Below are 25021 nucleotides of genomic sequence, written 5' to 3' on the forward strand. Positions count from 1 at the left end.
CAAAAGGTTTAATTCCCTTCATATAAAAAAATTCTGATAAAACAAGTCAAAAAACAAAATTGTGAAAATGGGCAAAGTACATGAATCAAAAGTTCATGGAAGGCTGGGCACGGTGGCGGCTCATGCCTGTAATCCCAGCACTTTGGGAGGCTTAGGCGGGCGGATCACCTGAGGTCGGGAGTTCAAGACCAGCCTGGCTAACATGGTAAAACCCCATTTCTACTAAAAATACAAGAATTAGCTGGGCATGGTGGTGCACACCTGTAATGCCAGCTACTCAGGAGGCTGAGGCAGGAGAATCACTTGAACCCAGGAGGCGGAAGTTGCAGTGAGCCGAGATCACACCACTGCACTCCAGCCTGGTCAACAGAGTGAGACTCTGTATTAAAAGAAAAAGAAAAAGAAAAAGAAAAACAAAAGTTCATGGAAAAGAGATCTACATGGTTACAGAGAAAAAGGTGTTAAATAAATATATTGAATTAAATATACTGAAATGAAACAACAATGACATACCTATCAGTTTGGCAATATTCTTCCATCAGATTGGCAACATTTAAGAAGTCTGTTTATAGGCAATTTGAATAGAAAGAATATAATAGCATAGAACAGGAAAAAATTTAATATTGCTAATTAAATTATATTAAATTCAGATATTCATACAAGAATAAAATGGATCTATACATACTGAAGAGGAACATTTTCCAAAAGGTACTGTCAAATGTTAAAAGCAAGTGTCAAAATACATAGCTTAATCCTATCAGGATCTAAAAGTTAAAACAAGAAAGTTATACATACATACAAGATATATGAAGTTTTTTCTATATCTATAAAGAGAAAGGAATGAAAATATAAACAGAAATAGACATAAAGGTAGTGATTTCATAAGTATAGATAATTTCAGAAAAAATACAAGAAAATATTAATGATGGCTTTATAAGCAGTGACACTTGAGCTGTATTAATAGAAGTTAGGGAATTTTACTTTTCACTTTACAATCTTCTATATTTGAATTTTTACAGTGGGCAAATATTACTTTTATAGTGTATTTCTAAAAATTCTGGTTTCATCACTTACTAACTGAATGGTCCATAACAACTTGACAACTTAATTAACTGTATGAGTCTCTGTTTCCTACCACACAAGGTGATCATGAGGATTGCATGAGATAGAAAATTCCATACAGGACAAGAAAGTCTTCTTAGTAAATGACCTGAGGACAGTTGGTTATTCATATGGTGGAAAAAATCAGTCTTGACTCTGATAGCAGCAGGAGGCAGACAAATTCCTAGGCAGATAGGGGCAGGTCCCTGATGACACCTGACCTTCAAACTAAAGACAATTTAAAGCTGGAAGACCAAGCCACAAGTTTTGGATAAATCCACGGACTGGATTGGGAACCTCTGTTCCCATTTGATGCACTTTCCTCTGATTGATCCCCACCCATCACCTATTTTACACATATCTACCGTTCCCTAATTGGTGTTTTACACTGTTGTACCATCTTTGAGTGGTGTCTTTATTTTAGCCTTTTTTGCATACTCACAAACCAATCTGCACACATTCTCTTATTCTGAACCCATTAAAGTCCCAGACTCAGCCACATTGGGGGACTGTCCACCTTTGAGTCATGAGCACTACCCAACTTTGGGTAAGTGGGCTGCCCAACTCGTATCTTCCTCTCTGCCGAAAGCTGTCTCATCACTCAGTAAAACTCTCCACCCTGTTGACTCTTCAGTTGTCCAAGTAATCTCATTCTTCTTGGACACGGGACAAGAACCTGGGACCTACCAAATGGCAGGTGCAAAAGGAGCTGTAACACAGCTGCCCCATGTGACAGGAAGCAGCAGCAGGGTCAGGCCAGCCCAGGGGCCATGGTCCAGAGTGGGGCAATGGTAACAAATGATCAGAGGTCCCACCAGCCACAGAATTTTCTCGCTTGCGAAGTGGCATCGAAAAACATCTTGTGTCATTTCCTACCCCACACTATAAACTATAAAATATCAATTGCAGGTAAATGTTAGATTTAAATGTAAAAGCCTAAAATAATATTTGTAGTAGATGACATAGAAAAATACTATCATGTTGTTGGATTCAATGTTATAGTGTTTTTGAGAATTTCTGTGTCTACATTTATGAGGAATAATGGTCTGTAGAGTTATTTTTTGTGATGATTTTGTCTGGCTATATTATCTGCTTAATGCTGGCCTCATAAAATAAATTGGTAAGTTTTTCTTCCTCTTCTAAAACAAAAGAATAGAAAAGAAAAGAATTCAATACAGTGCAGGGTACATATAAAGCATTTATCCTATTAATTCTCAAAATGTTAGTTCTCATAATCCCCATCCCTTATCTGTCTATAATATTTCCTTGAAAATTACACTCATATTGTATTCGTGGTAAGCTATCATACTTAATTAGATAATAGTCTCCAAAGACCTTTGAAAATATTTACTTCCCTATTACTGAGTCAATGCAACATAATTTATCTCCTCTTTTTTAATGTAAAATTTGTATTAAGAGTAATAATTGACTAGGAAGGATTTCAAGCTGGGTTTCTAGAACAACAGATATTTCTTCTGTAAACCCAATTATATCCTCTGAGTTTTTAGGCCTTTAAAATAACTAAAAGAGTCTCTTTTTTTTAAATCTAAATCTGCTGTCAAGATTGACAGACCAAATAACAGATGTCAGTACACGTGGCTTTACCTCTGACCAGTCACATCTCCTGATGGGGGGATCCCAGCAAAGATACCAAGACCCTTCCTTGGTTCTATATCAAACTGTTTCTCTGGATTATATTTTACTTTTTTGGTCTCCTTTGAAGTTATAGCTGTGGGTCTATTTTTTTGTTGTTGTGTTGTTGTTGGGGGGGATTTTTTTTAATTATTTCAAGGCCTAATAATTCTATCCAAGAAAGGGCAGAACTTAATTACTAACACATGATTCTCATGATAAAATGCCAGAGCCCAAATTAGAAGAAAGAAAAAAACTTAGTTTTTTACTTAGTCAAATATAACTTACATATAAAAATAATCAATTTAAATATGCATGTCCTTAAATTCCTTTAAAAAAAAATTTTCGTATCCTGAAACTTCTAGTACCTGTGCTAATATGTAATTTGTCATAATTTTGGCAATTTTAAATAAAGTATATTATTTTAGCACTTATTCATCATAATTTAAGGATTTTATTTAATGAAGAAATGTAATAAATTGCCCATCTTTTTTTTTCTAGGAGTAGGGAAATAACATCAATGACATTTTTTTATTTCTCTGAGCATAGTCTAAAGGCTAAATCTAATTGTGGGCAATACAAATTAATAATATTGCTTCATGCAGAATTCTATGTTGCTTTTTATCCAAAGGTCTAGAATTCACTGGTCTTTTAAATGTCTGCAAAGTAAGTTCTGTTCTATCTGGTAATGAAAGTAGGAGAAATTGATGATAAGTGGTCTCTAAGATACAAAATAAATTTGCTTTAGAACTGATAATAAGTCTAGGTCTTTAAATCATATTTTTTTGCCCTTTCCATGAACTATCTACAAGTAGCACAGCAGAGCGGTTTTTCGATTAACCAGATGCATAATCCACAGTGCCACTCATTCAAAATGCATTTGTCCCAGGAACAAAATAAATTTTTTGAACATCATTTACAACTCCCCATTATTAGCTTGTGTCTAGATTTGAGTCACTCATCCAACAAGCATTTACTAAACACTATAATAAACTGTACCCAAGGCTGCAGATCTAAGGCACAATTGAATCAGTTGTCAAGGAGCTAAAGTTTCATGGTCAGGTAAAAGATAAATTCCACTCAAAAAGGTGCTAATATATCAATAATAGCAATCATTTGTGAGTATTTACATGTACCAAGGACATTACACAAGTTATCACATTTAGTCTTTATACAACACTGAGACTGGTATTACTGTCTTCATTTTGCAACCAAGAAAATTGAGGCACAATTAAGTAAATGGAAGACATTAACACATATTCTTAGTGGCAGGCTTGGATTTGTACCCTGGTCCAACTGGTTTAAGTCTCATTCTCCAGGTGACTGATTGTCTACCTTTATTATCTGTACAGGATACAGTGGAGATACAAGAGAAGGAGCTATGGTCAGAAAAGGAATTAAAATAAGGTTCAAAATAATTTTGTACTTTAATTTTGTAGGACTGTTTCAAAATGTCATTTGGGCTGGGTGTAGTGGCTCACACCTGTAATCCCAGCACTTTGGGAGGCCAAGGCAGGCCGATCACCTGAGGTCAGGAGTTAGAGACCAGCCTGGCCAACATAGTGAAACCCTGTCTCTACTAAAAATACAAAAATTAGCCAGGTGTGTTGGCAGGTGCCTGTAATCCCAGCTACCTGAGAGGCTGAGGCAGGAGAATCGCTTGAACTCGGAAGGTGGAGGTTGTAGTCAGCCAGGATCATACCACTGCACTCCAGCCTATGCGACAGAGCACAACCCTGTCTCAAAAAACAAAACAAAAAAAAATTGATTTATTTTATGGAGTGTTGCCCTCTAGTTGGAAAAGGGACAACAAAAAAATTTAAAAGACTATGCTTAACTTCTCGCAGAATTTGTGGTGAACCATCGCTACAATGAAGAAATAGTCTTTTATAAGTCATGAAAGTTAAACAAATAAATGAATAGGAGTGGACAACTTTTTTAGTTCTCACTCTTCTCTCTCTTTTTTTCTCTTTTTCTCCAGTTGTTTGAACATGAGGCCCCCATTTAAAAAGTTCTCATTTATAGAACAGTTCCATGTAAAACAGAAAACAAACTAAACTAAGGCTATGGCTGTGTTAAGTAAACACTGGCCTTCATGTCTGTAGGTGAATCTCCATCCTAGGTAGACTCCCTGACTTCAGGAAGTCTGTTTATCTTAGTAAAGAGGTTCACACTGAACTTACTTTTTCAAAGCTCCTAAATCTCCTGTTGCTTTCCAGATACTGTATAAAAAAGTCTTCTCTTATAAATGTAGGTTTCTTGAGAGGAAGGCAACTGTCTTATTAATCTTTGGGTTTATTTGATTGTTTGCATTTTGTTTAATTTGCAAAGATAATAGAAAAAATAGTGTAACACCATTCATATAACAACCACCCGGGATTCTGTCATTTTTACTTTGCTGTTTATCTTCCCCCCTACTGAATCCAGTACATTTCAGTGTTCCCACTGGGTACGCAAATGTTGTAGTGACCTGCCAAACTCACAGATCAAGGTAGGTCCCAAGGACAAACTCAGGGGTCATTAGTCTTAACAAGTCTGATGTGTTTTTTCCCTAAACTTGTCAACATCTCTTTTAAGTTAAGCCTAAAATAACTTTTGCAATTAATACTTTTTATCAGAGTTTAAATATTGTCAGTATGCAGCCATAAAAACTACATTAAAATGGATGTATGTATGAAGAAAACATAAAAAACATGGGTGATTTATTCCATATTGGATTAAAACCACACTTAATCTAAATGTCAAAATTCACAACCTGCATAAGTTTTCAAAGAAAAATTTACAGTTTCAGGAATGTGGCCAATCTCTTTTCTTGGCAAACAAAGCAAGAAATCTAACAAAAGATCATAAAAATCAAGTTATGATAATGGTTCCAAAAAAGACTGCATCGTCTTCACTCCCCGCTAAACCAGCATTTCTTTTTGGATTTTTACTAAAGTCCTAACCCCTAACATCAAAGAAGCTGCCAAGTCTTTCATCTTCTACCTCCACAGTAACCCTTGTGTGTATTCTCTCCTTATTTATTTTTATTTTATTTTTTATTTTTCCAAGGCTTACAGGGGCGCAGGTAGCATTTGGTTACATGAGTAAGTTCTTTAGTGGTGACTAGTGAGATTTTGGTGCACCCATCACCTGAGCAGTATACGCTGCAACCTATTTGTAGTCTTTTATCCCTTGCCCACCTCCTACCCTTTCCCCCAAGTCCCCAAAGTCTATTGTATCATTCTCATGCCTTTGCGTCCTCATAACTTAGCTCCCACTTATCAGTGAGAACATACGATATTTGGTCTTCCATTCCTGAGTTACTTCACTTAGAATAATAGTCTCCAGTCTCTTCCAGGTCGCTACAAATACTGATAATTCATTCCTGTTTATGGCTTAGTAGTATAACATCATATATATAGGTATATTCCATCATATATATATTCCATCATATATACATTCCATCATATATATATATTCCATCATATACACACACACACCCACACACACACACACATACACACACCACAGTTTCTTTATCTACTTCTTGATTGATGGGCACTTGTGTTGGATCCATGATTTTGCAATGGTGAAATGTGCTGCTATAAACATGCGTGGGCAAGTATCTTTTTCATATAATGACTTACTTTCCTCTGGGTAGATACCCAGTAGTGAAATTGCCAGATCAAATGGTAGTCTACTTTTAGTTCTTTAAGGAATCTCCACACTGTTTTCCATAGTGGCTTTACTAGTTTACGTTCCCACCAGCAGTGTAGAAGTGTTCCCTGATCACCAAAACCTCCTGTTTTTTTTTCTTTTTTGATTATGGCCATTCTTGCAGGAGTAAGGCAGTATCACATTGTGGTTTTGATTTGTATTTCCCTGATCATTAGTGATGCCGAGCATTTTTTTTTCAAATGCTTGTTGGCTATTTGTATATCTTCTTTTGAGAATTGTCTATTCACGTCCTTAGCCCACTTTTTGAAGGGATTGTTTGTTTGTTTTCTTACTGATTTGTTTCAGTTTGTTGTAGATTCTGGGTATTAGTCCTTTGTCAGACATACAGATTGTGAAAATTTTCCTCCACTCTGTGGGTTGTCTGTTTACTCTGCTGACTGTTCCTTTTGAGGTGCAAAAGCTCTTTAGTTTAATTAGGTCCCAACTATTTATCTTTATTTTTATTGCATTTGCTTTTGGGTTCTTGGTCATGAAATCCTTGCCTAAGCCAATGTCTAGAAAAGTTTTTCCAATGTTATCTTTTAGAATTTTTATAGTTTCAGGTCTTAGATTTAAGTACTTAATCCATCTTGAATTAATTTTTGTATAAGGTGAGAGATGAGGATCCAGTTTCATTCTCCTACAAGTGGCTAGCCTATTATCTCAGCACCATTTGTTGAAAAGGGTGTCCTTTCCCCACTTTATGTTTTTGTTTGCTTTGTCGAAGATCAGTTGGCTGTAAGTATTTAGGTTTATTTCCAGGTTCTCTATTCTGTTCCATTGGTCTATGTGCCTATTTTTATTCCAGTACCATGGTGTTTTGGTGACTATGGCCTTGTAGTTTGAAATCAAGTAGTGTGATGCCTCCAGATTTGTTCTTTTTGCTTAGTCTTGTTTTGGCTATGCAGGCTCTTTTTTGGCTCCATATGAATTTTAGAATTGTTTTTTCTAATTCTGTGAGGAATGAATGATGGTGGTATTTTGATGGGGACTGAATTGAATTTGTAGATGGCTTTTGACAGTACAGTCATTTTCACAATATTGATTCTACCCATCCACGAGCATGGGATGTGTTTCCATTTGTTTGTGTCATCTATGACTTCTTTCAGCAGTGTTTTGTTGTTTTCCTTGTAGAGGTCTTTGGCCTCTTTGGTTGGTATATTTCTAAGTTTTTGTTTGTTTGTTTGTTTGTTTGTTTGTTTTGCAGTTATCATAAAAGGGGTTGAATTCTTGATTTCATTCTCTGCTTGCTCACTGTTGATGTATAGAAGAGCTACTGATTTGTGTACATTAATTTTGTATCCAGAAACATTGTTGAATTCTTTCATCAGTTCTAGGAGCTTTCTGGAGGAGTCTTTGGGGTTTTCAAGGTAAATTATATCATCAGCAAACAGTGACAGTTTGACTTTCTCTTAACTGGTTTGGATGCCCTTTATTTCTTTCTCTTGTCTGATTGTTCTGGCTCGTACTTCCAGTACTATGTTGAAGAGGAGTGGTGAGATTGGGCATCCTTGTCTTGTTCCAGTTCTCAGAGGGAATACTTGCAACTTTTCCCCATTCATTGTTACGCTAGTTGTGGGTTTGTCATAGATGGCTTTTATTATATTGAGGTATGCTCCTTGCATGCCAATTTTGCTAAGAGTTTTAATCATAAAAATATGCCAGATTTTGTCAGATGCCTTTTCTGCATCTATTGAGATGATCAGGTAATTTTTGTTTTTAATTCTGTTTATTTGCTCTATCACATTTATTGACTTGCCTATGTTTAACCATTCTTGCATCCCTGGTATGAAACCCACTTGATCATGGTGGATTATCTATTTGGTATGTTGTTGGATTTGGTTAGCTAGCATTTTGTTAGGGACTTTAGCATCTAAGTTCATCAGGGACATCAGTCAGTAGTTTTCTCTTTTGGTTATGCCCTTTCCTGATTTTGGTATTAGGGTGACGCTGGTTTCAGTATTAGGGTGATGCTGGTTTCATAGAATGAATTAGGGAGGGTTCCCTCTTTCTCTATCTTGTGGAATAGTGTCAAAAAGATTGGTACCAATTCTTCTTTGAACGTCTGGTAGATTTCTGCTGTGAATCCATCTGGCCTCAGACTTTTTTATTGTTGGTAATTTTTAAATTACCATTTCAATCTCGCTGCTTGCAATTGGTCTGTTCAAGGTAACTAATTTTTCCTGATTTAAGCTAGGAGGCTTGTATTTTTCCAGAAATTTATCCATCTCTTCTAGGTTTTCTAGTTTATGTGTATAAAGGTGTTCATAGTAGCCCCAAATGATCTTTTGTGTTTCAGTTATCAGTTGTAATATCTCCCACTTTGTTTCTTAATGAGGTTATTTGGATTTTCTCTCCTCTTTTCTAGGTTAATCTTGATAATGGTCTATCAACTTAATTTATCTTTTCAAAGAATCAGCTTTTTGTTTCATTTATCTTTTGTATTTTGTTTGTTTGTTTGTTTCAAATTCTTTTAGTTCAGCTCTGATCCAGGTTATTTCCTTTCTTCTGCTAGGTTTGGGTTTGGTTTGTTCTTATTTCTCTAGTTCCTTGAAGTGTGACCCTAGAATGTCAGTTTATGCTCTTTCAGTCCTTTTGATGTAGGTATTTAGGGCTATGAACTTTCCTCTTAACAGCACCTTTGCTGTATCCCATAGATTTTGATAGGCTGTGCCATTATTGTCACTCAGTTCAAAGAATTTTTTAATTTCTATTTTGATTTCATTTTTGACCCAATGCTCATTCAGGAGGAGGTTATTTAATTTCCATGTATTTGCATAGTTTGGAAGGTTCCGCTGAGAGTTGATTTCTAGTTTTATTCCACCGTGGTCCGAGAAAGTGCTTGATATAAATTCAATTTTCTTAAATTTATTGAGACCTGTTTTATGGCCTATCACATGTCCTATCTTGGAGAAGGTTCCATGCACTGTTGAAAAGAATGTGCGTTCTGCAGTTGTTGGATGAAATGTTGTGTATATATTTGTTAAGTCCATTTGTTCCATGGTATAGTTTTAATCCATTGTTTCTTTGTTGACTATCTGTCTTGATGGCCTGTCTAGTGCTGTTAGTGGAGTATTGAAGTCCCTCATTATTATTGTGTTGTTGTCTATCTCATTTCTTAGTTCTATTAGTAATTGTTTTATAATTTTGAGAGCTCCAATGTTAGGTGCATATATGTTTAGGATTGTGATATTTTCCTTTTGGACAAGGCCTTTTACCATTATTTAATATCCCTCTTTTTCTCTTTTAACTGCTGTTGCTTTAAAGTCTGTTTTGTCTGATGTAAGAATAGCTACCCCTGCTTGGTTTTGATGTCCATTTGCATGAAATGCCTTTTTCCACCCCTTTACTTTAACTTTATGTGAGTTCTTATGTGTTAGGTGAGTCTCCTGAAGGCAGCAGATAGTTGATTGGTAAGTTCTTATCCATTCTGCAGTTCTACATCTTTTAAGTGGAGCACTTAGGCGATTTACATTCAATGTAGTATTGAGATGTAAGGTATCATTGCATTCATTGTGCTATTTTTGCCTATGTACCTTGGATTTTCTGGTTTTTGTTTTTGCTTTTTAAATTGTATTTTTGTTTTACAGGTCCTATGTGATTTATGCTTTAAAGAGGTTCTGTTTTGATGTGTTTCTGGATTTGTTTCAAGATTTAGAGTTCCTTTTAGCAGCTCTTGTGGTGCTTCCTTGATAGTGGTAAATTCTCTCAGCATTTGTTTGTCTAAAAAAGACTATATCTTTCCTTCATGTATGATGCTTAGTTTTGCTGGATATAAAATTCTTGGCTGATAATTGCTTTGTTTGAGGATTCTGAAGATAAGGCCCCAATACCGTCTAGCTTGTAGGGTTTCTGCTGAGAAATCTGCTGTTAATCTCATAGGTCTTCCTTTATAAGTTAACTGGTGCTTTTGTCTCACAGGTCTGAAGCTTCTTTTCTTCATCTTAACTTTAGATAACCTGATGATGATGTGCCTAGGTGATTATCTTTCTATGATGAAAGATAATCTTTGTGCTTCTTGTATTTGGATGTCGATGTCCCTAGCTAGGTCAAGGAAGTTTTCCTTGATTATCTCCCCAAATATGTTTCCAAACTTTTAGATTCCTTTTCTTCCTCAGGAACACCTCTTCCTTATTATTAGATTTGGTCATTTACCATAATTCCAGACTTCTTGGAGGTCTTGTTCATATTTTCATATTCTTTTCTCTTTGTCTTTGTTGGATTGGGTTAATTTGAAGACCTTGTCTTCGAGCTCTAAATTTCTTTCTTCTACTTGTTCAATTCTATAGCTGAGACTTTCCAGAGCATTTTGCATTTCTATAAGAGTGTCCAAGGTTTCCTGAAGCTTTTATTGCTTTTTCTTTAAGCAATCTATTTTCTTAAATATTTCTCCCTTCACTTCTTGTATTGTTTTTTGGATTTCCTTGCCTTGCTCTGGTGCCTCCCTGATTAGCTTAATAAGTAACCTCCTGAATTCTTCTTCAGGTTAACCAGGGATTTCTTCTTGGTTTGGATCGATTGCTGGTGAGCTAGTGTGATTTCTAGGGGGTGTTAAAGAGCCTTGTTTTGTCATATTACCAGAGTTGGTTTTCTGGTTCCTTCTCATTTGGGTGGGCTCTGGCAGAGGAAAAGTCTAGGGGTGAAGCCTATTGTTCACATTATTTTGTCCCAGGGGATGTTCCCTTAATATAATACTCTCCCCTTTTTTCTATGGATGTGGCTTCCTGTGAGATAAGCTGCAGTGATTGTTATCTCTCTCCTGGGTGTAGCCACCCAGCAAGTCTACCAGGCTCCAGGCTGGTACTGGGTGGAGTTTGTCTGCACAGAGTCCTGTGATGTGAACTGTCTGTGGGTCTCTCAGCCATTGATACCAGCACCTGTTCCAGTGGAGGTGGCAGGGGGGTGAAATGGGCTCTGTGAGGGTTCTTACCATTGGCGATTTAATGTTCTATTTTTGTGCTGGTTGGCCTCCTGCCAGGAGGTGGCACTTCCCAGAGAGCATCAGCTGTGGTAGTATGAAGAGGAACCGGTGGTGGGTGGGGCCCTAGAACTCCCAAGAGAATATAGCCTTTGTCTTTAGTTACCAGGGTGGATAGGGAAGGTCCATGAGGTGGGGGCAGGGCTAGGTGTGTCTCAGCTCAGACTCTCCTTGGAAGGATCTTGCTGCAGCTGCTATGGGGAATAGGGGTGAGGTTCCCAGGGCAATGGAGTCAGGTACCTAGGGGGATCATGGCTCCCTCTGCTGAGTCATGAAGGTTGCCAGGGAAGTGGGGGAAGCAGTCACAGGCCTCACTCATCTCCCACACAATCCGAAGGGCCAGTCTCCCTCCCGCCATGCCCCTCCCCCAACATCCTGTTTCCAGGCAGTAGGTGAGCAGGGCTTGAGAATTTGCCCTAGACTAGCCACTTCCCAGGTGCAAACGAAAAGGGATTTGGTTCTTCCCCCACCTGTGGAGTCTGAGCACCAGATTCGTGCCCTTCCCCAGGTTCTGGCCAGGAGGCTTCTCACTGGGTTCAAACTGTTATAAAGTTCAGCTGGGGCCTTCCTTCTCCCTGTGGCATTTTACCCTGTGCCTCTGGTCACCCTCCCAAAGGATCCCTGTGGTACCAAGCAGGGATGGCATGCTTAGGGACCCAGGGAGCTCCCAGGTCCTTTCCCGCTGCTTCCTCTACCCCTGGATTTTGCTCGGCTCTCTAAATTGACTCAACTCCAGGTAAGGTTGGAAACTTCTCCCACAAACTAGAACTTCAGGGGTTGGAGACTATCACCATTCTCTGGTGAGTAGGCTGGGCCTGCTTCTTATGGCAGGAGTAATGGCGTGCTAATCCCAAACTAAGCCTCAAGTGGCCTTATAGTTTCTACTGTCTCTTTTGGAACTTTGCCATCACCATTTGAATAAGCCCAGTCTAGACTTCTAGAGAACAAGATACTATAAAGGAGAGCCCACTTGTTCAGCTGAGGCCTCCTAGACCTGCTTACAAAGAGCTGACTCCCAACCAGATGAGAGAGCCCAGGCACCATTAGAGAGTTGCATACCCAACCCAAGCTGGTTGCATACCTGTTTGTAGCCCAGTTACAAACACAAGAACCACCAGCTGACTTGTAAACTATAACATGGGCTTCTTCATTTAAAGCTTATTTAAAGCTGTTGAAGTTTGGGTTGATTTGGTTCATAGAAATAGCTAACCAATACAAATGAATAAAAAATTCTGATATGTTCAGAAAATGAAATTCAAAGATGAAAATGAACACATTATTTTCTACAAACAACATGGCCAACTTGCACATCCTGTTAAGCAAAAAAAGCCAGACGCAGAAGAACACTAGTGTTTCTATCTACAAAAACTTCACAACAGGCAAAATTAGTAAAGACTGATTTAATCAGCAAACTGGTGACCTCTGGGGACAGACAGTACCTGGGAGGGGATTCAAAGGACACTTCTTAGTTGATACTCTATTCTTGATCTTGATCCTGGTTTCATGAGTCAGTTCACCTTATGAAAATTCAATGAGTTGTATACTGTTTTTGCACTTTTATGTAGGCAATTCAATAAAAGAATGTTTTAAAAAGAAATAGGTAAATGGTTGAACAGCAAATTGACAGAAGAGAGCATAAAAAGAGCATCACCCTCACTAGTAGTCTAAGGAAAGCAAGTCAAAGCAATCAGAAATATTAGTTTTCACCCATTAATAGGCAATAAATTTAAAAGACTAAAATATCCAGTGCTCGAGAGGGGATGAGAAAATATTCACATATGGCTAGCATGTGAATTTTATAAAGTAATCTTACAAATATATTAAAGTTTGAAAAACATGTAATCTTGATTCAATCCATTTATCAATCTAGCCTATAGAAATGACACCACCAATATATAAGGATATACTTACAAGAACATTTACTGAAGCAATGTTTATGGTAGCAAAAAGCTTAACATCTTGAGGGTGCATCAAAAGTAGATGGCTGCAAAAATTGTGGTTTATACATGATAGGAGATTAAACTATGTAAACATTAAAAATAAAGTGTTACAATATTTTGTCCAGTAATGATAAGGGCATTAATTTGAAAAGCAAAATTCAAAGTAATAGATATAGAGTGATTCTAATTTGTTTAAAAATAAAAGTGATTAACCCAAAAAAATCCTATGTAAATGTTGCAAATGTTTTCTTCAGCATAAAACTTTAGGAAAACACAAATAAATCTGTTAGCATTAGTCACCTCAAGAAAGTGGAATTTGGACAAAGAGGACACTACTAATTTTTATTTTATATATTTTTTACTTTTTTACTTGTCATAACAAGTATATATTACATTGGAAATGAAACAAATACACGTTAGAAAATATTCTCATATTACAAAATAAAGTGTTCTCTAGAGAAACGAACTCCTTAATCTTTCAAATGAGGAGAGATAAAAACTCAACAGTTGTGATCTCTTTGCAAGATTGTTAAAAGTCAGTCCAGAAGCACATCATATCACATATGAATTTTATCTGATTATTAATTCAAGCTGAAGAAGAAATAAATTACCCCATAAAATATCTCTTAGCACTTGGAGTAAATACAGTTTGAAAAAAATGTGACTGAACCAACAATCTGTTGGAAAATTCTATTTGCTATATGAGTGGAAAATATTACTCAGAGTACTGACATTTCCTGTTTATCATTGAAAAAAGAACTTAGTTGTCTAACCTTGTAAATGTAATTCAACTGTGAATCTTACAAACGCTTACAATAAGAGTTCGCCTTACTAAACAAATAAGGTGCATTTGGCGGTCTAGTTCTTAAAGGAACTAAACTTTATCTTAAAAGTAAGTATAGAAATAAGAAGGAAAGATAGTAAAAGTAATGAATTCCAAGTTATAAAGGAACTAATATACCATATTAAATCTAGTTAAATATAAATATTTCAATTTTTCCCTCTTTTAAATGTCTCGGAAAAGTCAATGAAATCAAAGTGAGTGTCCAGCTGTTCTAAATTACTGGATAACAATATCCAAGTAATTTAGAGCTTTTTGAAAAGCTTAAAACTGATTTAATTATAGATTGTTAAGAGACGATAAAATAAAGATCTAAATCTTAGGTGTATTTTTTACTTTGAAATTGTTTTATATTTCATATTTTGAAGGAGAGATAGAGATAAATAACAAAAATTTATGACCTAAATTTCAATCTCAATTTCAATTAATTAACTGGATGAGAAAGGCAGTTTTTTCCTCTGGACTTTATTTTCTGCAACCATGAAATAAAATGTTGACAAAAGCAAACAGAAGGTTTAGACTGTTAGAGGAAAGAAGGGTTACCATAAAATGACAATATTTCACATCTATTGTACCTCAAGTGTTCTATAAACATTTTTCAAATAATTTTACAGTAGTTGTATGCATAGGTCATATCTCCATTTTACCAATGGGAAAACAGATTCAGAAAAGTTCCGTAAGTTACTCAAGGTCATATAAGTGGTAAATGGTAGAGCCCGGATTTGAAATCAGGTCTATGTGACCAGAAAGACAGAAAGGGCCCTTCAAACTTAGGTTCATATTGGTAAAATAAAGTGTTAAAGCTCCCCCTACTAGACTAAATAAATGGTGTTCATAATACACGTACTAATAACACCTATGTGTGTAGCACATTTGCACTGAAAAGAGTTCAACACAGTAATTCAGATCTCGGGCATTAGAATTAAACAAGGCTAGGTTCCCACCCCATGTTTACCACATCTGGCCCCATGACATTAGAGATGACATTACATTTTTCTGAGCCTGTTTTCTCATCTAGAAAATGGCATAGTAAGTAAAGCACAGTGTTTGGTACATGATGAGCAATTCATAAATACTTGTTTTCTAAAATTCAGTATTTTAAAAGCATTTTCAAAGTAATCTTGAGAAGTTAGAAATTGTTATTTTTATGTTATATATGGGTATATACTAACACCAAAGTCACAAAAGTTAAGGGAAAAGTAAAGGGACATATTCAAAACCAGGGCATGATATTGATTATTATGATAAAAACCCTGTGTTTAGTTTCCATCCAAAAGGACCAATTTTACCTTGAAGGTATGAGGCTAAAATCAGCTATTATGGAGAAAATACCCAATTTTATTAATAAAGGTAATTTTATAAAGATTATGGAAGATTTTGATAACTAAGAGAAACAAACATACATCTTTGGAGGATGAATTTAAAGCAGTATTTTTTCAAAGCTTGGGCAATAAATAAATAATTCCTCGAGACCTTTTATTAGGCCCATGTTTTAATAAAATAGAAAACAAAATGAGACAAGCCTTTTCTATAAAGAAACCCACATATATCACATACCTTTAAATTATTAAGAAAACACAGCTGACGTTAGCAATGGAAAGGGACATGGCTCTAACAAACTCCACTGTCAAGTCACTAGCTCTAGGGAAGCCCTTGTCATTTCCACAAGAACTGAAAGGTCATCATCCTCTTAGGAACTGCCTGCAGCTTTCCTTTTGTTTTGTTGTTGTTGTTGTTGTTTGTTTGTTTGTTTTTCTGAGACAGGATCTTGCTCTGTCTCCCAGACTGGAGTGCAGTGGTGAGAAAATGGCTCACTGCAGCCCCAAACTCCTGGGCTCAAGTGATCCTCTCACTTCGGCCTCCCAACTAGCTGGTACCAACTAAATGTTTTAAATTTTTCTGTAGAGACAAGAACTCCGTCTATTGCCCAAGGTGGTCTCGAATTCCCCTCCCAAGATGCTGGGATGACAGGTGAGAGCCACTGCACCCGCCTAGCTTCACTTTAAAGAACTAAATTGTTACTTGCATATGTGTGGAATTAAGAGGTTGGCTTTATTTCTATTTTAGAGAATATGATACAAATTGCCAGAGTTTTAACAATAAATAAATTTTTTAAAGCCACACAAGAGTAACATTCAAGATAAAATCAGTGACCCTATTTAGGTATTAAAGGCCTCGGACTTCAGTTCCCCCATCAGTATTACACACTGGAGACTTTGGTATGGTTAAGGCATTCTCTGATCAAAAAATCCATTTATCCTGACAACAAGTAACTGCAGGGATTCTGCATTCTAATTTGATGTATTAGACTATGGGTTTAAAATTTAGCCAGCAGCTGTTAGCTGGTTTTAGTATGGGCAGATGTTGGTCGTATCAAGTATTCTTTGCCACATGTGGGACCAAGTGGAACTTCCTCAGAGACCAATGTGTAATACTTCAGAATGTTAATGTTGAAGTCAGGGTCCTTTTTTTTTAGTCAACGAATGCTGTTTTCTGTAGACCTAACAGTCATGTTGGAGGCTAAACCAGCCAAAGTGTTTATATCTCTTTTCTTTTTAGCTAGATCATATTCCCCAGGGAAAGGAATCCTAAAGGAGAACATTTGCAATGGGCAAATTACTTAACCTCTCTGGGCTTCAATTTCCTCATCTGTAAAATGAGAATAGTAACACTGCCTACATCATAGGTTGTTTGTGAGGACTGACAATCCACAAAATGTACAGTGCTCTCAATAAATGTTGGTTCTTAATATCCAATTTTATTTTGATGCTTAAGCACATAAAAGAGAGGTTGCCTCTGTTTATGCCTCTGCACTCATCCTCACCACATCACTACTTCCCCCTACCTAAAATTTATCTCCTCTGTGCTTTCCCCAAATTATTCTTTCCATATGGCATGGGACTGTGCTCAGACAATCATGGCTTTCTCCTTTCTTCTTGCCCTTTACTGCCACTATCACACAGCTTGACACGAACGTTCATTCGGCAGCCTTGGGGGCTCTCTATTATTTATGTGTACATCTCTTCCTGCCATCCAGACTGTGAGGTCTTTGGGGTGAAAAACTACGTGTTATATTGCTCTATATACAAGACATAGCACTGAACGCTGTCCAAAGCAGACACTCACTAGATACTCTTTGATTCTTCTTCATGATTTGCAGATGTAGTGTGAAGGGATGTTTCCAGCTGATTCAGATATATGGTGGGCATATCGAGTACACATCTGAGTTCTGAAACATACCATAAACCAAAGTGTCTCTCCTATATGTTCAACATTTCCTCAGGACAAGCTAAAGACCGAGAGGCTATGGGAGCATTATTAACAGTTATTTACATGGTCTTGCCTTCACTTAATTTTTAAAATTCCACAGAGAGCAATTCATTGAGATTTCAGTGGTGCAAAGATCTCTCTTTATTGGTAATAGGATACATTTTAAAGTCAGTGAGGTGGTTTTCAGTGTATGGTTCCTAAAATGGACCAATTACATTATAAACATGAATGTATAGCATTAACTTCCACGTATATATTTCACTAGAACATAAATCTTTTTTCTTTCACAGAAGAAATTATCCCTTCTATCTGAATTAGTTCAAATTTTATCATAAAACTCAGCTGTGGTTCCAGGAAACAGCTGGGGTTTTTGCCTCTCCATTTTCACCAAAAAATAGCAAGCAATGCATCAAGGAATACACTATCTCAAAACCATAAACTGCTTAACTCTTCTTCATGTGCCTGCAACTAACATAGTATATTTTGGTAGACATTGAATGTGTGTTCACTTTTTACCATATTTGTCTAATAAAATAGTTTATTACTATAATAAGATGTATTCGTGCTACTTAATATGAAGGGCATTTTACTAGGTGCTATAAAATGTAACTTGACAAATGCAATCTCCTGGGAAATTTTAATATACATTAAACAGTTATTTTCAAACAAAGGGTTTATATCAGAGTCACTTGGGGAACTTTTCCCAAAAAACAGCAACAACCACTATATCACAAAAGCCTGGACTCCATCCCTAAAGACTCTGATTCTAACATGCACCCTAGGTTGTGAATCAAGAAAAATACAATAATGGCTCAATGAAGCAAACCTCAACCATAACATCTTTGATATGTGTAGTATTTTTCTTCATAAAATAGATACACTATTAAGCTGATATATAATCTGAATTTTTGATGCACAAACACATTCATGTTAAATGACCCAAAGACAGTCTTGATACCTTAAAGAAGGTATTGATACCTCAGTAAAGGTGTGAAAAAGTATCCTCTGATTTATGAGTTTTATAAACTTGAATACAAAATATCTCACTTATCAAAAGTGAGTTTCTACATATAATTTTTCGTGCTAATCACTAAAAGCTCCATTTATAAAAACTATTAAAAATTTCATTGTTGTATCATAGGGCAATAGACATCTTCCTGTTTTGATAAGTATACAAGTGTTTACATTGAAAATAGAAAACATAAAAATAAAATTGACCTGTTATATCCTATGGCAACACACAAAAATGATCTGAATTCCTTTCACCATTTTAAGAAAATCTTTTATTATAATTTTATTCATATATATTTATACATTTATTCTATAAATTTCCAACTTTGTCAATTCCAATAATACAATGAAAGAAGTCATAGAATTTTAAGGGTTAAAGATCACTTAGAACAACTTCTCAGTTATACAGATTTATAGTCTTTGAGTTGTGTTATTAACATGAATTTGGTCTCTTGAGAGGCACTGTGGTGCAGTCACATTAATTTTCAGCTGACCAAAGGTTAAGGTAAGATTAGAACCCAGACTGTCAGCCTGGTTCTTAGGTCTTTTCTGAGATGCCAACACTTCTAGTTTTCTCCCCAACAACATATATCTCTTCGTGTTTTAGAGCACTTTAGGCATTTTGTCATAAATTTAACTGCCAAGTGAAAAATGTTAGTATTTCTTCTCACGAGTAGCTTTTTACAGATCGTTATAGCAAAGGGGAATCAAACAGTCCATTACCATTATTTTCACTTAACTCCAAAAACATCTTAGCTTGGCTTAAACAGAAAGCTTCTGGCTTACTTCCAGCAATCTTTATGCTACAAGACGTGTCCAATAAGATTAGCAGGCTCATTAACTTCTTTCCACTGAAATTATTTCCAATTCCTTTCTCCCTAATATCATCTCCAAGATTTAACATGAAGCCTTTTTGCAGCCATATGCATAATCTTTAGCCTAATCATCTTAACTCTAATCTTACTTAAACGACTTCCTAAATCACAAATGAAACTTCGTATGTGTCATCCATTCTTAATGAGCATTTGTAACCCCCAAGGGTGAAATCACCCAGCCTCTGTGTACTCATAGGTGACTGGATCTAAGTTTCCAGGATCTCTGGACTGATGTCTCTGGAAGATTCTGGTGGGGTCTGCTCACACAGTCCTGTGTCTATGCATTAATTCTGTAGGACTCAAAAGTAGTCCAGCACAATATAGTATTGTGCACTTCCAAATTTGTTGAGCGTAAATCTCATCTCATGTCAAATGTTCTTACCACATAAAAAAAAAAAAAAAAAAAAAAAGAGAGAGAGACACAAGGAAACAAGGGAGGTGATGAATACATCTATTACGTTGGGTGGTGATGTCACTATAAGTGTTTGCATATGTCCAAGCTCATCAAATTGTACAAACTAAAACTGTGCAGCTCTTTGTATATCTGTTATACCTCAATAGAGCTATCAAAAAATAAAAAGTAGCTCAGGTTCTGACAAGTGCACTTAAAGAACTCATGGCTGGATATAAGCTATCAGACATCTTCTACACAAATTATTTTTCATTGTAACGTATGGATCTTGAAAAAAATCTAAGGCCTGAATAGATATTTAGAAGTAGAAGGCTAGCAAAATTGTATGGAGAAAGCCCCATTAGTATTGCTCAGAAGATCTGCATTCAAATCTTGGCTGTACTTCACCTAATTTGTGTAATGTTGAGCAAGCTACATAAGCTTGCTATGTCTCAGTGTGTTCATATGGCAAGTGGTGGTTATTCAACGTACTTTGTGGGAGGCTGTGAAAACCTAGTGAGATAATGTATTTAAAATATCAAAAAAACCAAGAAAGTATTTTACCTACATAGTTCCTTGTATGTAAGTAAAAGTCATTCATAATTTAATGTTACCACACCTCTTAATCCCATTGTGTTATTGACATCTAGAATTCAACATAAATATCTTAGTATTGTTTCAATAAAGTGCTGTTAAATTATTTACTAATTTTTATAAAGAATGACTACCAAGAAATATGCTAGTGCTTTTCAATTTTGTCATCTAAACTTTTGTACTACCTGAAAAAGATATACAAGGTTGGAGTAGACTTGGGTGGTAGAAGAAAAACTAAAAAATAAAAAAAAAAAAAGGTTTCATGTAGGTTGAAATGGCATTATTTTAAGGCCATGGAATGGAAGACTAATGGGTGACTTAAGAATGTGAAAGATTATTTCCCAGAGGATAGTCACCAGTTGGTTTTTATCCTTACTTAGACAAGAACAGGAGGAAATTAGCTTAAATTTCATTTGGGTTAGAGTAATGGAAGCAAGCTATGAAATCTAATTCCCAGGGAATCTTTTCTTCAAAATAAAATAGAGACTTACTGCCTACCATTGTTTCAGTGCAGCCCTGACTCCAAGAATGAGAAAACACTAGATGAAGTTTTTGTCGTTCATCTCTATAATCCCCTGCAAGGGAAGAAAACAAGCAATAACGAGCCTATTATGCAACAGGTGTTTTCACTTGTTTTCATTTCATTTTTGCTGAAAATTATTTTCCTTACTTTGCAAGTCAAGATGCAAGCTATGAGCATTTAGTCTTCCCAAGGTTATCGAGTGAATGAGAAAGAGAGTTTGAACACAACTGCTACCTACCTCCAGAACCAATTCTTGTACATTGCACCAACTTATCTCAGTAAAGTCTTGCTCACCCTGGCACTCCTAATTTTTATCTTTATTTTAAAATGACATTATCTCTGTGACTTAAGAGGTATCTGAAAACTGAAGCAAATTGGGAATACAGCCAGTACTTATTGAGCTATCTAATACATTGCCAAACATATAAGCACTCTACAGATACTGCCTTCATTTGATGACAGCTAACATACGAGGCAAATACTGTTATTAGCCCTATGTACAGATGGAACCTAAGGCTCAAGGAAGTTAAATTGATTGCCATGGATTCCACACTAGTAGGCTGAGGAGCCAAGATTCAAACCAGTTGGTCTGACCCAGTAGGCCATGGTACAACCACTAGATAATATGGATATTATAAAGATTTGTGGTTTCAGAATTTGATTTGTTGTGAATACCTTACATTTGCAGCCTTTCTGTGTTTAGAACCAGCTGTTACCAAAACTTAATAGCCATTAAATAATATCAGTAACAAGTTTAGTTAAGTGCGTGGGAATTTAGAGATCAAAAAGTGAGTGTTGTATAGCCCAGAAATAATAAAGTCTATGAGCCTCTTTTCAAAACATCAAGTATTTCTGTCAACAGACCAAGCAGCCACACATGTCTCTAGACATTCTGGATTCTCCTGGGGATTCTGGGGCACTTTGGCATGCTCTAGAAAGGACTAAGATGCCTCAAAACTTATGCTCCAAGTCCATGCTCGAGGTGCTAAAGAAAGGGGCCTTTTTAACTTCAAGGGAGGCAGTGGCGTACTCAGTATTTTCACCTCAGCGTGCCCCGTGACTGAAAAGCATGCACGTCAGGAACTCAGACCACAGGGCAGCAGCCAAACCCCAGCGCAGACTTCTCTTTTTGTTTTCATCAAATCACAGATATTTAGAAGTAGAAAGAGCCTATTGAGGTCATCTGGTCCAATCCCTTTATCTTACAGACAAGGAATTTGAGGACCAGGCAAGGTTAAGTACTTTCTCTAGGGTCAGAAAGCTAATTAGTGACAGAGTTAGCAATAAATCACTTCCATGAAAAGACATGCTTTCAAAGCAAATTTAATTACCTTGTACTCTCAAGTGACTAATAAGAACACCCATGTAGCTAGACGATCTCCAGTGTTTCCATGAAGTAGATGTAACTCAAGAGGATCTTGAATGAACTTTCTACAACATTGAGTCAGCAGTCTTTCAAATGCACTAATTTGAGTCAAATCATTACTTTTAGGGGAAGTGTTCCTACCATCTTGTTTTCTGTACAAAGTTACAGTTTCAGCCACAGTAAATGCTCCAGTATTTTCGTCTCTTGTCTAGTAGATAAAAAATAGTAAAACTTAAGATACATTTAGAAATGAGGAACAATTTTTCGCATCCATAAACACTGTACCACAAATTCTTAAAGGAAAATATTCTTTTGATTTTATGGCATAACTTTTTCTCTAGATGATCAAGAATTATCTATTTTGTCAATTGATGACAAAACCCAGAGATGTAGGGGTAATCCATTGGTGTTAATAATTTCATAACCAAATAAAGTGTTGCAAAACATTTAAAAGAAATGGAAAGTATTTTCATGTAAGATAGATTATGAAAGTTAATTTCTTTCAACATGAATCTAGCTAAAAATCCAAAAATTTGCCTGTAGAAAATAAATAGAGTTAAATAAGAAAGGACAAAAAGGAAACATCACTAAGTAAAAAGAAAAAATTCTAGAGATGAAATGGATATGGGTTAAAAACACAAATAACCATTAAGTCAGTAGTCAACAGCAAACACCTAGTCTTCCATATGAAAAAGTGAAACAGAAGGTGAACACATGAAAAAACAGTGAGAACTAGACGGGGCAGTCTGTGCAAATGCAGGCTGATAACAAACCAAAATGCTGCTTCCATTAGCGGGATAAACTGCATCAATTAAAATATGTCTTGAAACATTATTTCAGGAAAGAAGGAAAGAGATATACTGTCAGAGAAGAGCTAATTCTGACAGCCATAAAAGCATGTAGTTTGACATTGAGAATGCTCAAATTCCCACAGTTTACTAAATTTAACTCCAAAGACGTACACATTCTCAGAAAATAGAAACCCTCTATCACATTTAACATTTCAGAAATGTGTTAATGATAAGGTTTTCCATTTGACTGTGTCTTTTTAAGTGAACTCAGTAGAAAAACGGGCAGCAACGTCCATTTGACATGTTGTATTAAGCCTAATGTTCATGTTATGTGCCTACTATAGGAAAATCAATTTTTGAGGGGCTATTTCATGGCTCTACAGTAATCTGGCTTCAAGGACATTACATGGCTGTTCAATGTCAATTATTCTTAAATTTTCATGTTCTAGGAAACACTCCTCAAATGAAATCATTGAGATTTATGAATGCTACCAATCGAAGAGAACAGAAGCATGGATGTTTCATGGAGAAAAAGAGATGTTCTGATCAGTATCAAGTAATAAAGCATAGCATTTCTCTTCCTGTAGCAATTGATGATGAAGAGGATGATGACAGCGTTTTACCTCAACTTCACATTTCTCCAAAGCTGAAGATTTTCTAGATGACCTCCCTAAATGAAGTGATGGACAAGCTAGGTTTTCTTTGGAACTCTGACTGCCTAGAAAGGATTGACTTCTTTGGGATTCCTCTGTGATCCAGAAACCTAACAAGATGATCAACAGATTAGCAATTGTGTGTTGCTAGTGATCTACAAAATTTTACTGAATTTACTTACTTTGTTTAATAGAAACTATGTTCCCAGCACTGTTATAAATACTTTACAAATATTAAACTCATTTGATTCACTTAATACTCATAGCAATCTTGTTAGGTAAGAACTATTATTATCGCCAATTTCCAGAGGAGGAAGCTGAGGCAGACAGAGGTAAATTAATTTGCCTGAGGTCACATAACTAGTAAGTATAATCCTCTCTTAAAACTCAGCAGTGGTCAACCTTTTAGCTTGATGCTGCATCCTTTTCTGGGCCTTCTCACTAAATGGTAGTTTTCAATGAAAAGTCATTCAGGGAGCCACATTGAAAATGAATAGTTGCCTGATCATAATAGTTGAGTTTATTAATACTTTACTAAGTGTCAGATACTGTGCTAAGTGCTTAAAAAACAACAACTCCTGTTTGATCCTTAATGTAAGCAATTCTATTAGGAGGTACCACTTGCATTTAAGTGAAAATACTGAGCTGTGGGTGGCTAAGAACTTTTCTGTCAATTACATGGCTAATAAATGGAAAACAGGAATTCAAACCTGAATTATCCATCCAGTCATGGAACCCATCTACTGTAGCATGAGGTGTACTGCCTCCCTATTAAGGAGCTAGTCGTTTAAGGAGAGAGGACTAAGGGATAATGATTTTGGCTGACTGTTTTTCTTTTTTCTCCTCTTTGCCATAATAGGCCATCAGCAAGTTTTCTATTAAATGGAATGAGCCACATCACATTTAAACAGATAGATTAGGAGTGTAGTTCATCTATGAGAATTCCCTGACAATAAAAGCCCCTCAAAAAAAACAGTGTGTTAAACCAGTTCAATAACCCCCATCTCTAGCAAACTATATCCGACCATGACTAACAGCCATGACAATGCCATTACTGTTGACTAAAGAGAGTGGTAGAGTCAACCTTCTTTAAAAAATTTTAAATTTACGGTAAAGTCACATCTAAAATAAAGCTTAAAAAGAGTCATGCTGCAATATGGAGAGGTGGGCTGCAGAGTGGTCTCATGTTCCTGACACAGAGATGATCTCACATGAGAAGTACAGTTTAAATATAAATTACCAAGAATATTCTTTTCTACAATTTCCATATTCACCTGCAATGTGATATGCTGTCATCTGATAATACCCGCACTTTCAAGCCACAATTTTAAACATTTTTTTCAAGACTCAAAATAC

The 25021-nt window shown here is 36.2% G+C and overlaps 1 protein-coding gene and 1 long non-coding RNA gene across 2 annotated transcripts in view; one reads left to right on the plus strand and one right to left on the minus strand.

Moving 5' to 3' along the window:
- The window catches only part of LOC105465619 (monooxygenase DBH like 1), a 103682-nt gene that overhangs the window by 46628 nt on the left and 32033 nt on the right, over nucleotides 1–25021 (minus strand). The gene's annotated exons all lie outside the window — the stretch shown is intronic.
- On the plus strand, nucleotides 12010–23597 carry LOC139363305 (uncharacterized). Its single transcript, XR_011623369.1, has 3 exons — nucleotides 12010–12146; nucleotides 16097–16162; nucleotides 23462–23597. It is a non-coding gene; the product is annotated as an uncharacterized lncRNA (long non-coding RNA).

Source organism: Macaca nemestrina, chromosome 5 (assembly GCF_043159975.1).
Source record: "Macaca nemestrina isolate mMacNem1 chromosome 5, mMacNem.hap1, whole genome shotgun sequence".
NCBI lineage: Eukaryota > Metazoa > Chordata > Mammalia > Primates > Cercopithecidae > Macaca > Macaca nemestrina.